The sequence below is a fragment of the Bidens hawaiensis genome, unplaced genomic scaffold (assembly GCF_021521415.1).
Source record: "Bidens hawaiensis isolate Kalapana, Puna unplaced genomic scaffold, B.hawaiensis_p1.1 tig00026586_1, whole genome shotgun sequence".
Taxonomy (NCBI): domain Eukaryota; kingdom Viridiplantae; phylum Streptophyta; class Magnoliopsida; order Asterales; family Asteraceae; genus Bidens; species Bidens hawaiensis.
Genome location: NW_027494265.1, coordinates 82,489 through 96,744, shown reverse-complemented (window position 1 = coordinate 96,744; position 14,256 = coordinate 82,489).

Below are 14,256 nucleotides of genomic sequence, written 5' to 3'. Positions count from 1 at the left end.
CATTGTAATCAATACCCTCTTGCTGATTAAAACCTTTAACAACCAGCCTCGGCTTATTTCTTATGATAATCCCCTTATCATCTCTCTTGCACTTGAACACCCATTTTGTGCCTATAGCATGCACATTCTTTGGTTTTTCCACCAAAGTCCAAACTTCCATCTTTTCGAACTGAGCCAACTCCTCTTGCATGGCTTCGACCCACGAACTGTCCTTTAAAGCCATTTGATAATTCTTTGGTTCAATCTGGCTTATAAAGCAGGAGTACAAACATTCGTTCAGAATACCCGTTTCCTTAATGCTTGTATAAACACAGGTGTGCTCATTCAAGCTTCTTCTGGTTTGTACACCGGTGGACACATCACCTAGAATATTCTCCAAAGGGTGATCTTTGTGAATTCTCGTGGTCGGAACAGATCCGACATGCAAATTATCTTCCAAATTTGAAGAGATCTCATCAATGGTTGTTTCTTGCTGAGAGTGAAAAGGATTAATAAATTCATCTTCAGTTGAGGCCGCAGGGGTACCGATAGTGTTTGATGTGGAAGGTTGAGATTTCTCAATCAGCTGTCGTTGCAATAGATTCTCTTCCTCATTAAGTATCATCTTCGTCACAGCTCTTTCGTCTTCTTCAGAAATTTCCAAATCAGGTACGTTAAACGACTTAAAAAGCTTAACATAGTCGAAAAGCTCAGCAGGTCCATTGCTTGGTTTTGGCGATTGGTAACTAGTAATGTCGGTGTTACAAACCACCTCCACCTTGCAAGTCGAAGTATTGAAGACCCGTCTGTTGGGAGTCCCAACTACATAACCGACTAAGATTCCTTCATCGGCTACTTCACCAAATTTCGAATTAGTCTTCAAAATCGAACAAGGAGACCCAAACGGTTCAAGACCGCACAAGTTGGGCTTCCTTCCATGCATAAGCTCGTAACAAGTTTTTCCAAGTCTCTTAACGGTTAACACCCTATTCAGAACATAGCAGGCTGTAGCAACTGCTTCAGCCCAGAACATCACAGGAAGCTTCGAGTCTGCCAGCATAGTTCTGGCTCCTTCAATTAACGTTCGGTTCTTCCTTTCAGCCACTCCATTCTGTTGCGGAGTATACGGAGCGCTGTATTGATGTTCAATTCCTTTCTGAAGACAGAAGATTTCCATTTCAAAGTTCTTGAACTCTGTCCCATTGTCACTTCTGATGTATTTAACTGATTTACTCATGACGTTCTCAACTTTTGTAATTAGATTCTTCACCATCTGAGCCGTCTCATCTTTTGTTTTCAGAAAATATACCCACGAGTATCGCGAGTAGTCATCAGTTATCACCAAGCAGTAAGAAGTACCACCTAGACTTTTTACATTCACTGGACAGAAGAGATCCATATGAAGTAGTTCTAGAGTACCGGCAATAGAATTGACCTTCTTGGTGAGATGGGTTTTCTTGTGTTGCTTTCCCTTCTTGCATGCTATACATTTGTCTTCAAAGTTAAAACTTTTTAAGGGAACGCCCATCACAAGCCCATTCTTGACAATGAAGTTCATCTTCCGAAGATGAATATGTCCCATTCTCCTGTGCCACAATTCTGATTCTGATTCGCTTGCTTTTGTCATTAAACAAGATTCTCCGGTGGCCATTTCAGTAGACCTCATGTCCATCACATATGTATTCGTTTCACGTGGAGCTTTCATTACTATCCATTCGTCTGGTATCTGAAAACCAGGCTTCAATACGATCGCTTCATTCTTCGTGAAATGGACAGTGTAATCTTTATCACATATCTGCGACATACTCAGCAGATTGTGCTTTAACTCCTCCACAAAGTTCACATTCTCCAATGTCATTCTCCCATTCGACACTGTTCCTCTACCAGTGATCCTTCCTCCACTCTCACCAGCAAAACTAACTCTTGCTCCCTGAACAGGTTTTAAATCTTGCAACAAGTGTTTGTTGCCCGTCATGTGCCAGGAACAGCCGCTATCTACAATCCAAAGACTGTTGGCAGCCCTGTTCAACTGTTCCTGCACAATAAAACAAAGAGTTAGAATCTTGGGACCCAAGACCAATTGGTCTTGGATCGATACGTCCCGTACCCTGGCTTTCTCAAGTTAGCATCAGGATAATTTTTGTAAGTCCTGTTAGGAAATCTCCTTGCAGATTGAGTGTAATGCCTCCCAAACCTATGTGAATAGAAAGTGTTATATCTTGTGGTTTGGTTGAAAAACTGAGGTTTGTTTTTATAAAAACTTGAATTAGATACATTTTGGCACTTTGTAAAGTTTTCATTTTTAGCAGTAACAAAATGACGCTTATCCTCAGTTTTATTTGGCCTCACACCTCTGAATCTCGGCTTCAGAGGGCAATCTGCAACTAGATGTCCTAATTTGTTACATCTAAAGCAACACCGACTCTCCACTTTCTTGTCGAATGTTATTTTGGATGTAGAGGCAGTGTTACCAGCCGTTCGTCTCACATAAGGTGGGACGTACGGGTTAAGTGGAGAACTCTTTATAGAAATTTTATTTTTATCTCCACCGGTGGGTAACCCTACCTTCTCTTTTGTCTGACCAGATTCAGACAACTTATCCGATTCCGATGAGACTGGACTCGAGACAGAAACTTTCACATTTGAAACAGGCGAACTCGTTTCGCCACAGCTAACACTTGGTTCTATATTTGTAACCTTGATGGGAGTTGTCTGAGTAACCTCGAAATCAACAGATTTCTGAACACTCGGATTATAAGTATAGTTGTGGTTAAAGGGTGGTGGAACTTCGTGATAACCGATTCCTCCCCTCTTTGCAGAGGTACCTTGATCACTCACGAGGTGATCAAGGATGGCCGAGGAATTCCTGAACTGCTCAAGTTTGCGGTTCAGTTCCACCACCTTCACCTGGTGGTCAGCAATCTGTTTATCCCGATCAGCAATCAATTTAGTTTTTTCTTCTAAAACTTCATAACTAAGATCAATTATTTCAATTTTCTCAGCAAGTTTAGTTTTTAAGCTTTGAATGTCTTTTTCACATGCTTTTATTTTAATTTTATAACTGTTTTCTCTTGCTTTCGTAAAATGGTGATCTTCTTTAATAGTTTTAAAATCAGCATCTAAACGGACGTACTGATCAGTTATTGTTGTTAGTTGCTCAGACAAATTCTCACAATTAGTACAAATATTCTTATTACTTACCTCGGAGCGATTGTCCTTGTCATCTGCCATGAAAGCTGTTTCTTCTTCAGTAGCTTTCTCATTTCCATCAACCTTCTCACATTCTTCAACTTCAGCCTCAGCCATGTTCGCTTGCTCACCAGATTCATTTGAATGCAGGTTCCAGTTGTACTCACCTGCTTCTCTGGTCAACATGGCATTAATCTCTCTGTTAAATCCAGAGTGTTGTGTAGGCCGACCTTGTCCTCGTTCAACCCTCTCATTTCTACATTCTTTGGCAAAGTGCCCGTATTGTTGACAATTATATCACCTTACCTTAGATTTGTCGAATCCAGGCCTACCACCAACAAACTTTCTCCCAGTTTTCTTCATAAACCGTTTAACTCGCCTCACAATCATTGCCATTTGCCATTGCAAATCCATCTCCTCCAGATCATCAGCATCGATCTGGTCATAATCCACATCCAGAGCAGCAGGGTCCACAATCTTCCCCTGGTTGTAGTTTTCGTAGGAAGCAATAAATGATGCATAGACTGCAAACTGCTCTTCAGCAGATTTTACACTCATAGGCATCTTGGAATAATTATTGCTTGAGGCATTTGCAGAGAAACCACTTGTGGATGCTTGAGGCTTTGAAGTACTTGATCCTCCAGCAACGAAACAGACATCACCGTTCGAGTTTACAGAAACGTTTCCTTCATGAGAAGAGTCAGAACCTGACTCCCCTTTTGAGTAATAAGCAGCTGATTCAGGCCTCGAACTTGAGCCTGAGTTAACCTTTGCACCATACTTACCAGGGTCTTGTATCTGATCTGTTGGTGTTTCTTTTCGAACCATATTAAGCTCATAAGTTCTGAGCTTGTTTACTGCCGTTTCCAGATCATAATTAGGAAAGTCTCTGTCTTCCCTCATAAGAACGGTGTACATTTCCCACTTCGGTGGGAGAGCATCGAGAAGCTTTTCAACGATCTCTTCTTCTCGATAAGCAATCGAATAATTGCTAAGCTCTGTCATTAGATGATAGTATCTGGTGATAATATCATCCAGTGATTCGTTCTTCAAGAATTTGAAGACGGAGAACTGAGTCTTCAAAAGTTTAATCTTTGATGCACGGATACCCACGTTCCCCTCGAATCTATTTTCAAGAGCATCCCAAAGCTCTCTCGCAGAAGTGTACTTTCGGAACGTATGGAGAACCTCTTGAGGAAGTGCCATTGTTATAGCAGCATGGGCCTTGCTCTCGGCCTCATACATTTTCTTTTCTTCGTCCTCCATTTTGCTATACTTCTTAACCACATCACGACCTTCGTATTGCATAGTTGGAGGGATATATCCATCCTGGATGCACACCCACATTTTTGCATCCTGATATTTAATGTATTGGATGAATCTGTCCTTCCATGCCACGAAGTCAGTTCCTTTCATCAACCTCGGGGCCTTAGTGGCTGACCCCGCTTCTACTTCCATCTTGACCAAATCGGAGATGTTAATTGACGACATCTTTGCAAAAACACGAAAACCCGAAAATTTAAAAAAAAAATTTCCAAACAGCACAGTAGGCGAAGTTAAGAATAACTTCGCTGAAAGTTAACTTCGCTGGAAAGTGTAACTTCGCTGGGTCTTAAATTCGTTTGACTGGGCGAAGTTATAAATAACTTCGCTTAGAATGAGCGAACTTAGGAGGTAAGCGAACTTGGGAGGTAAGCGAAGTTGAGGATAACTTCGCTGAGGCGAACTTATGAGGTAGGCGAAGTTGTGGTTAACTTCGCTTAATCCTTATATCTTCGCCGATACCCTACTTCCGGTGACGGCAACTTCGCCTGAAGAACGGTAACTTCGCCCGATGAACAAGGAAACTGTTCAGATCTGATTTCGTCAATCTAGCAGTTTCCGATCGATGTAATGGCTTGAAAATGACTGTCAAACACGAGTATAACACAATCCCAGTAAAAACACGTCCCGCGAATAGGTCAAACGAGACGTTTTCTACACCCGCGTGAAATCCCGAACCTCACAATCGAGCCGATGGCTCTGATACCAATTGTAGGCTCCTGGACGGATCGTACACGGGATGTCGCTATCTGCGCAGGTGCGGAATCCCTGCGTAGTTAGATACGAGTGCAGAATATGTAAATCAAACACACGAGCAATGAACGAACACGTTATATTGATAACCGAACACGTGACTCGAGGTCACTATTACAGACACTGACTAGCAAACACGTAACACTCGAACTGAACAACTGAAACGAAAACCTAAAAACCAACACCTAAACTGTTACAGCGAACAGTTTAAATAGACACGACAACTTCGCCTCAGGCGAAGTTGTCTTTAACTTCGCTTGTTCAACAAGTTCGCCTGAGCGAACTTGTTGACAACTTCGCTTGTTACAAAAACATAAACATAATCAAAAACATAATTACATTACAGACTCGATTACAAACGTTAGACTATGAACTACTGACACACATGTACCAACAAAATACTACGCAACCAAGGATAGAGGAACAATTCAGTTTAACTTAAACTAGGTCAACTAATCGCTCACAAACCCAAACCCGACAAGAACCGAACCCGCTCTCGCGCGATCCTAATCCTAACAAGTAAAAGCTATGAGACGAGTTTACTTCCTATCACCTCTCGGTCTCAAGGAAGGTGTTTCACAACTGATTTTATCTAATTAATTTACCCACTTATCCCTACGGTTGATCACCCCGCAAACAATCTCTAGACACAAAGTAAAGAGTTCAAACAAGCTAAAATCAATCAAAACCTATTCAATTAATCAAAGCAAGAGGTATATGAGTATAACTAATAAATTCACAGCCACTAAACACAACCTAATTCAATGTTAAACCAAACTTTTCATTAACAATTCAAGCCATGATGATCAACAATCCATAAAACTCATTAAAACCTAACAATATTCATCAAACCTAGGTAGAACTAATAAGTTTAGCCAATCATAACCAATGAACAATAGATGAAATAGATATAAATGATAAACATGTTCATATAAATCTGATTACAAAAGGTTTGAATGCTTAAAAACCAAAAACGAACTCACAAACGTTAAAATAGTCAAAACCGACAACCGAAGGATAAAAGATGTAACCGTAAGCTTGTCCTCCTTGGTTTCTCCTCTAGAGCAGGTGTGGGATGCCTGGAAACTTGAATAAAATCGTTCATAGGCTTTTAGGGTTTACATATATGTTTAATCACCTCCTTCCTAATATAAAATAGGTTAAAACAAGCCCACTAGGCCCACTAGAAGAAAAAATAGACGTGGTAGCTGATTCTTGAACATTCTTGGCAGCCTTGGGACATGTTGGAATCTACCACATGCTTCTTGAATGGTATGACCTGGTCGCGTAGCTCGAACATGACATATTCTGACGTTTTTCGACTTTTAGCTCGTTTATCTTCGTTTTTGCGTATCGGCTTCATCCGAGCTCCGTTTTAGCTGATTCTTTTTCCATTTGACTCGTTTACTCGCTCTCTTCAACATGGAACCTATCACATACACAAACATGTAATTTCATGCAAGAAAAATTTTATTCGTTAACGTTTTACGCATAAAACAACCCAAAAACGGGATAAAAACGCTATGTGTTTTACAACACATCACCGGGCCAGTCTGACCGCCCCCCATGGAGGAGCACGCCGCACCGCACGAAGGCAGAAGGCCAAAAGCCCTTGGCGCGGCGCCTAGGCACAGCTGGGCTAGATTATTTTTGTTTTTGCTTCTTGTCGGGCCTTGTTTTGGGTATTTAAACACCTTTAACTTAATCCTGACATAACCTTAAGCCACCAGCCGAATTAGAGAGTCTTTGGAGCCATCTTACGAGTCTCGTGGTGATTTTGAAGGCAAGAGAACATCCGGTGAAGAGCTAGACGTTTAAGATCGAAGAATACGGGTTTTATCGCCTTTAATCTTTCGTTCTTTATTATTTCACCATGTTTTCAGTTTGATTTAGACTATATGATGCTAGGCTAAATTCCATAGACTGCCTAGGTCGTGATGAACCTTAGTTCGGTTTGCTTTTATTTGGATTTTTGCTTCGTTATGAATTTTATGTTCTAAGTAAACGGTTGAGTTTGATTTAATTAATGCGTATGATTGCTTGGTTTTGTCTTCTTGAATTTATTGTTTCACATTGCCCTTGTTTATTGTTTCATAGGATAGGGTTTTGTTAGGTCATTTACTGTGTGTTCTTGACTAGTTTGTGATTAATATTGATTAAATCATAGAAACAATAAAATCAAGTAAATAGATAAAAGTGAACTGCCAGCCTAGAAAGCTGTAAGGTGATAGGTTGTTGATAGATCTTTGCTTGTCGGGATTGCTAGATTTAGTTCTTCGTAAGGAGTCCGTTTATGTTTGATTGCCAGCTTGGTCTATTAAATTAATTGAGTCTGCTTTGCTATCTTTTGAATTCCGCGCTGTAAGGTAGTTTTTCGTCATAAAAGATACTTAGACATAAGCGATTAAATAATCGTAAGGAAGTTTAATATAAAACTGGTGAGTCTTAAAACTTGTTAGAAATCCATAGGCGTCTTCTTGAAGTTCAAGGGTCCTGTTCGGGTTTTCTATCAAGGGTCGATTTTATGATCCCGGTTCCATAACTTGCGTTTTTCCATTTAATTAATAACCGTAACTTTGGGGATTCCGGCCTGGGTAGTTATTTTCATCATCTGAATTAATCCAAGTTTTCTAAATTGTTTATTAGTTAAAATTAATTAGGTTTAAGTTTTATTAACTAATTAATAAGTAATGATTATGTTTTATTATTATTATAATAATTAGGGTTTGTTTTATTATTATATTAATTAGTTTATTGATAGTTAATTATTTTTAGAGTTTTAATTAATTAGTTTTAAAATCCCCCTCAAATATTATTAATAAATAGTCGTGTCTTGTAGTTGAGTCTAATTTGCTAGTTTCGTAATCTTAAGAGTCTCGTGGGTTCGATATCCGGACTTACTTAGCTGTACTAGAGTCGACCGGTTCACTTTCCGGTTAGTAGTTAAAGGGTCTAGAGTATTACTTAGTGTCTAGATTAGTATAATTTTAGTTATTTATTTTATAACTACTTTTAGCACATCAAGTTTTTGGCGCCGTTGTCGTGTACTCTTGGCGATTGCGATATTAGCTTGGATTGGACTTACTTGCTATATACGTGCTATTATGTTTTTTTTGTTTTTTTTTTTGCTTTTGAGTTTTTTTTTTTTTTTTGGTTTTAGTTAATTAGATTTTTACGTGTTATTGTTTTTTTAGTTGTAAGAGTCTAAGTAGTTTTTTTTAATTATTTTTTTTATAGTTTGTTTTGAGTCGTCGTAGTTAGGTTAATATAGTTTTATTTTATTTTATTTTATTTTTTTTAAATTAGTATAGTTTCTTTAATATAATGTTTATTATTAGTATTTGGTGCTCGTGATCCTTTTTTGTTTAAGTTTATCTTTGCAGTGATTGTCATGGATTGTTACTACCGGACCAGAGTTGAAGAAAACAGCTATCAGCCTAAATTCTGCGTTGTGTATGATAGGATGGGGATTGTTATCGGTTGTAATGACTCATCTGGTGCAATGATGTGTCACATACCACATCCAGAAGAGATATTATACGATGTTTTACGTGTCATCCATAGCATTAATCCAAAAGCACCACTTTCAGATATCATGGATGATTTCCGGTCGGGTTTAAAGTATCAAATACAATTTAACGAGCCGACGATCGAGTTTGAGGATGTTGGGTTGCAGGATAAGATAGAGGATGACGTGAATTTGGGAGATTCACTCGAGTTGATGTTTGGTATTGAGGATATGGTTAAGGTTGATAATGAGCTTAACGAGGAAGATGAATTCCTGAATCTGGAGTTAGATGGATTGTCGGATTATGACGGGGGAGACACATTGGACGTTAATGAAGATGTTGCGTTTTTCGAGGCCCTACTTGTAGAGTACGTTGTAGATGAGGATGTGGTGTTAGAGGAAGAACACTATTGCCAGCCCGTGGACTGTGTTTTAAATGCTTATCGGGAATTAAAACCACGGGAGAAGGTCGAGGATGATAGTTTACCTGAAAACCGAAGTTGCGTATACTTTAGAAGATGGTCTACGGAAGTGAAAAAGCCATTAAAAGTCAAACAAGACCAGTCTTCTCGATACTTACAACGCATTCGGCTCTTGCCAGGTAAGTTTAAATATAGGTGGTCTGACCCGTTGCTGATTTTTAATTCTAGTTTAAAATTTTGTGGTTCCATCATTGATATATTATTGTTTGATAAATTCCGGGTGGAACTAAACGGGTTAGATAGGGTCCAGATCAAGGAGAAACCTCCTGATTAAGTTCAAGTGTGGGGAGGTTTCGCAGAGTTTGTATAATTCATCGAGTCACTAACATAGTTTTTGTAGTTTGTCTTTGTTTTTGTGCTTTTAAGTTTTGCTAGTTTGAAGATTGAGTGAGCTAGAGAAACGATCCCCAAGGAATAGTATATTGCAAAAGATAAGTGTGGGGATGATGGAGCGATGGAGCCGTATACTTCATGTTTATTTATTTGCTCCTGATTATTATATTTTATATATTTATTAGTGAAACACTTTAATTGCATAATATCTATCATTATGATAAGATACATTTTAGATATGTTTGTTTTGTTTTGCCGCTTACGTTCGTGTGTGGGATAAGGAGGTACTGTTTACTGAGCATGTTCGTAGTTGGAGGGCATTCATGGAAGAAGACTTTGGCATCATGTTTCATTCGCATATTACCAGCTAAGTCTTTTCCATTATCTAGCTTGTTAATTTTTTTAATTTTGTTTTTTATTTTAATTTTTAGTTTTCTAGTTTTTTTGTAGTCCAACTATATTTTTTATTTTATTTTAGTCGTCCTTATCCTTGCATTGAGGACAATGCAAAATTTAAGTGTGGGGATAGGATATTTGAGTCGTAGTTTAATTTTGCTTTAAATTAATAATAATAATAATAATAATAAAATTGAGAAAAAATAAAAAATAAAAAAAATTGAAAAATGTTTAAAAAGAATGTCCCTTGAATCTAGTTTTTTTGCGTTAAAGTGGGAGATGCTGATATTTATCGGAAATTGGTTTTTCAAACTACTAATAATATGAGAAAAACAAAAAGAAAACGCACTTAACTCGGGATGTGTCGGTAGGCTCAGCCTTGAAAATGAAAGGGCAATTTGATAAAATGGGTCGGAAATCTCTTGTGGGTAAAGCGTTTTGTCCGTAGAAAATAAGTAATGAAAGGTCAGCCATACTCACGCCTCAATTCTTTGTATGAAAAAGTGGAAATATCATAAAGTTTGAAAAGTTTAAAAAATTGAATACGTTATCAAATGATGCTTGGGTAGGTTTAACGTTAGAGTATGTCGTGTAGCATGTGATATAAATCTTAAACTGCTAGCTTTAGTGTTTTACACATCATTGGCGTATGGTTTTATAACCTTAAATCTTGTATTGATAGGATGCCCCGGGTCCGGAGACCATGGGTCTGTATGCCGATTATTCATCTGGGTATTCACAATTCCAAATGGGGTTGTGAATATTTAAAATAAAGCTAAAAAAAGAGCAAACCCGCAGTTTTCTGCCACTTAAGTCTTTAAACATGATCACAAAAAGTACAAAAGTACAAATGCATTACAGACTTGATCATCCACGCTGTTAGCCATGTGGGGTCCCCTTGCTCGCGTCTCATTACCATTAAGAAACTGTGACAATCGTCAATTTCAGGTTAACTTCGTTAACTCAACTCCGTCAATTCAAACTTAAGATCACTGAATCTATAACGCACACCTCATTACATTTAAACTAGGGTTTAAATGACGCTTAACACTTACTACATGTGTAGTCTTTCGGGAATTGCACCGAAACGCAAACGAGTTGACACAAACGATTGGTGAATAAACGAAAAACGTCAAAACAGTAATTATGTGATAATTATGTGTTAGACTTATGTGTTATGTGATAACATCGTTATAAACACTAACTCAAGATGTAAACAAGTTAGTTTAAGCTAGATAAGTAATACTTAGAAGTGGAGGGGCCAAAGTGTAACATAGTATTATTATAAATAATAATAATAATAATAAACCCTAACTTGTTATTTCTCTCCCTACACAAACCGATCAGCCCCCCCCCCCCCCCCTGGCTCCTTGGCTGCCGTCGACATACACACACATACATACAACAAATTTCAAGCTTTTGATTCAAGATTAAGGTGCTAGGAAGGTATAATCAACTATCCTATGCATCCTTTATAGTTAATCTTGACTTTTATTGGGTTAATTACAAACCCTAGATGCCGATTTTTATATGTTAGTGTGTTCATATGATTTTGTTTGATTTGATGATGTATTGATGATGATTTGATAACTAGAATTGATATTGTTACATGTTAATTGTTGTGTCTTTGATTTGAGTTCAAACAAAAACCCTAACCATGTATGTAATGTGTAATTGATGTGCATGGATAGTGATTATGGAGTCTAGAGTGTTATATGAATGAATTATGGTTCATACATAGTTAATATGTTGAGTTTGGATGCAAACAGTTTCTGGACAGATTGTGTTATTGATGTTTAAGTGACTGTAACGAAGTGTACATGTGAAAATTGGTTGAGATTATTGATACTACAGTAAACTAGGTTGAGTCTAGTTTCTAAAGAATATAAATTTGCAATTTTTGGACATGGAAAGGTTAACTTTTATGATTTTACAAAAACGTTGTGCAAAGCTGAGCTGTTAGACCTGCTGTTAGGTTGTTTTGTAAATGTTATATCTCATGGAATACGAGACCAATTGGATTGGTTCCACTTCTGGAAGTTGACTCATTGAGTTAGGAACCTAACCCAAGTGGTCTTGCATTTATTGGATTTTTCGTTTAACGGGAATTTCAAATAAAATTCTGTTGCGCATGAATTTGACTGTTATGAATTTGCTGTAATGATTTGATGATTGTGAGAAACCTACGTGGAATAAAAATATAATAAAATATGTTCTGGAAACCTAAGACATATATGCTTTTGTGATGATTTTTGGTAAATTAATTGAGATGCTATAATCGGTGGAATAGTACAATCTTTCAAGTAGGATTTCTGTCTCGGTGGAACTAGCTGCTGAGTTTTGTGAAAATGCATGAAACATGATACTTGCTATATAGTTGTTATGTTTTGACCAAATTGCCCTTGCGGGGAATAATTGCTAATTGATTGTCATGATTTGACCAAATTTCCCTCATGGGGAATAATGGCTATTTAATTGTTATGTGTTGACCAAATTGCCCTTACGGGGAGTAATTGCTAGTGATGTACTTTATGAATACATGACACGTAAATAATTGTTTACACATGTAACGTATCACAAATACATTTGTTAAAGTCACACACAATTCACAAACGAAACACGAAACATGTTATGTGAATAGGTATTATGTGCCGGGTCTAGAGACTCGATAATATTCCGACACTTAGAAAAATCTCTTTGTTGTTTTAGAACGCTAGAGAGAGTATTTCTGTGACGCGCATCTTGGTGAATTATTTTGGGAATACTTCGCAAACAGTGAGTTTCACTTTCCCCTTTTAAACTTTTTAAACGCTTTTCACTTGGGGGAGATAACATACTCCGAAACGCATTTAAGATTTTGTTAATATAGATTATATATCACTTGTAAAGACTGAGTAGCAAACGCAATAACTAAAGTCCTTCATTCACATCGAACCGTTTAATATTGGATAATAGCGAGTCATTGTTGAGTAGTACTACTGGGTTTGACAAACCCCACCCAACGCTAAACTCGACTGGAGGTCGAGTGGGTGTAATCTTGGCTAAACACATACCATGGTCTGGATGACCTGGTGGCAAGGCAAATGATAAACAGTCAGCTTCGGTGTCGAACACTTAGTGATACTTGTTTTATAGGCTAGCTACCTATAGATATATAATTGACATAACACTATCTGGTAACGCAAAACGCTTAACGCAAAACGCTGTAACGCAAAACGCTTAACGCAAAACGCTTAACGCAAAACGCTGTAACGCAAAACGCTTACGCAAAATGCTGAACGCTTTATTTTATATAAACTTGTGAACTCACCAACCTTGGGTTGACACTTTTAGTATGTTATTCTCAGGTAGCCGAGGCGGGCGCGCGGTTTAGGAACATGCATTGCTTGAAACACTTTTAACTATGCAAACTTATTTTTAACTGTTATCATTGGGTTTTAAGTCGTCCTGCGTGACGTAACATTGTTTGCTATGGTTTTACGCTTCCGCATTTAATTACTCGTAAACGTTTTCATGGTTTTGAAACTTTGTTTTATGGTTTGATTATAACTAATGAATCCGATCCTGTTAGTTCACACCCTCTGACGGTAAAACTCCGTTAGTGGATCTTGAGGGTGTGACAGATTGGTATCAGAGCCATTGGTTATAGCGAACTAGAAGCTGCATGCATACTAGACTATAACCGCGACGACCCATTAGTTATAATGATACGCACTGCATAGATTTGTCTAGTCTTTGTTATCTTATCTCTTTACCTCTTTCACTCATACGCACGCGCATACACGGCTTACCTGTAGGAATGTCGACGCCGCCATCATCATCATCATCCAATCCGATGACTCATGCTCACGGGAAGGAACCGCAGTTACCTACCGCCACCCACCCCGTGTAGTCCCGGAACTCGAAGCTCCCGCACCGAAGAGGTACCGCTTATCCGGAGGCATGTACGAAAACGAAGTTAGCTGGGATTGGTACCCTAATATGATCAGACGTATGGTCTATCGCGAACAGGTTCCCCCGTTACCTCACCCGAACCACCCTGCTTACCCCAACACCCTACCACCCATAACCGAACCTGTAGAGCGTGTGCTCGCAGCTGTTGTTTCTTGTTTGGAGCGTGACGCGTGTTACATGCGCTATACGAGAGCGAACGTTTCCGGACTATTAAAAGACGGAACCGAAACTAAAGAGGAAATTTCCCGCATGACAGTGGCAATGAAGGAAATGCAAGAGGCTAGTGATCAACAGATGAAGATTATGAGAAAGATGCAAGCCGAGATGATAGACTTGCAA